This window comes from Lolium perenne, chromosome 1, assembly GCF_019359855.2.
Source record: "Lolium perenne isolate Kyuss_39 chromosome 1, Kyuss_2.0, whole genome shotgun sequence".
Lineage (NCBI taxonomy): Eukaryota > Viridiplantae > Streptophyta > Magnoliopsida > Poales > Poaceae > Lolium > Lolium perenne.
Window position 1 is genome coordinate 159,520,609 of NC_067244.2, and position 2,275 is coordinate 159,522,883.

Genomic DNA, 2,275 nt, shown 5'->3' on the forward strand with positions numbered 1-2,275 from the left:
CTGAACCCTTGGACATCCTTTGATTCGTGCTAACAGTTTTTTCTAAGGATTTAATTTGCACTATATTTTGAAGAAGAATTTTTATGCACCCAAATTCTTGCTACAATTTCTATATTTTTCATCTAGTGTGTCAACATATCCTAGCAGTTTCAGGCTTTTAGTGTTTTTCGAAAAGGTACAACTAATTTCTAGTTGATTGAGAAATAACTTAATTCTGAGTAGGATGAATATCATCTATTGCCATTTGCGACCCGAGAAATCTCAAATGCAAGTTACATGCAACTGGGAAGATCTTAGTTGAAACTCATGTGCAGCCTACATGCAAGAAATCTCAAATGCAAGTTGCAACTCAGTGCAAATCTCGGAACACCACAAGTATAGCAAGCAACAGTCCGGGAGTAGACTAAGCTCTAACTTCTCGGGCAACTTGGAACCGAATCAAAGAGGACATAGAGAAGTGTATGGTGCTGAAATCCGAAGAAAAGACATACTCCCTCCATTTCACAACAGGTGTTGCTGATTTAGTACAAAGTTATATTAACTCCGTTTTATAAAAATTATCAATAATACGGCACAAAGTTGTACTAAATAGATGACAACAGATCTGGAACGGAGGAAATAGCATGAGAATTGGATGCACAAACTAAAATAAAATCAGACATTTTTTGCTGAAATTCGAAACCATCCTTATACACGTGGTTACTGTGATATGGTGTGGTACCTACTTGTAACAGCGAACCCGTTGTATCCGTTACTGCCAGTCACCGTGCAATGTGCATCACCAGTCTTATCGCTATGGCCAGTGAAGCAGTCACCGTCCTAGAGCCTAGGGCACAGTAAATAAAAGGAGCCGCCGCGAGCGACGGCACTACCGACAGCTGCCAGGGTCTTATCCTTGCTCGTCCAAGAATAGAAGCTCCCCGCCCCTCTAGCTGCCTAGCCGCTGTCTGGTCCATGCACACACCACAACAGCTCTACCACCTACAAACTATGGCTCTTTATTCCCAGATTCTCTATCTATCCCAGCGGCACCAAGGGTTTTTGGAACCTAGCTTCAGTCCACCGCAAATCATCTCCAACTTGAACGGCATGATCATCCATGTGTTCATGATTCTAATGCAAACGGCCCTAATTTCCCTCCATCTCCTGCCACCAAGCAGTGTGAAATCATGGCGCCGCGGCCCGCCGGCCTCTCCCTTCTCCTGGAGATGAACATGGCGCCAACCACTTTCTTCACGCCCCTTTCGGGGAGGAAAGGTTGTCTAGCTTTGCATGCCAACGTGCTGTGCCCAACTCACGGGATAGGTCCAAATTGCCAGCCTTGCCGATGTCCACTTCACTTCACTCCACGCACAAATGCAAGTTGCCTTGAATGAAGCCATTTTTTCCCAAGTCTTAATATATTATCTGAAATCAGCCCTTAAAAAAATCCTAAGGGCATCTCCAGCGGCGCGAGCGACCGTTTGCGTCCGCCGTGACCGAAACTGCCTGGGCCCTCCTCCAGTGGGGCGATGCAAAGTGACTAGGCCGTTCGCGGCGACGCAAACCTTCACGGACGCTGCGCGGTCGTGCCGAGCGTCCTTCTTTTCCTACCCGGTCCGGCAAGTCAGGGACAACGAAATCGATCGCTTCGATTTGCTTCTTTTTTTCCTTCTTTGCTGCCCTAGTGCGACGGCACCACCCCAACCCCAGCCGTTGCCGTCCCACCGCAGCGCCGCAGTACTCGCCGTCCGGCTCGGTTGTCGCCGCGCGGGAGAGCAGGATCGTACGGGATTGGCTCCGGCGCGTACCTGCCGGCTGTTTTGGGGTCAAACGTTGTCGGTTGCGCCGCCCTTCCGTGCCGCCCACGACTTGTTCGGTCAATTGCGCCGGTAGGTTTCTTCTCCTGTTTTCGGCGTTATTGTGCGCGGCCATTGATCCACAGTTCGTACCCACGCAGATGGACATGTGGTAGATGTTGCAGAAGTTCCACGCCGAGGTCATTGACTCCTCTTCCGACGAGGAGTCCGATCAGTCGATGCAGACATTGGCAACTACTGCGGCCTCCATGATCCACGAGTTCACTTCAAATAAGGGGCCGGTGCACCGAGACTCTTGTCAAGGGCCGCTCAAAAAACCTGCCACACAACAAAGTGGAAGGGCAGCTCCGGCTCCACAAGGACTACTTCCACCTCACCGATCCGGTGTTCAAGGAAAAAATGTTCCGGCGTCGGTACAGGATGTCAAGGGAGCTGTTCATGGTCATTCTCCGCGGCGTCAGAAACTACGACCCCTA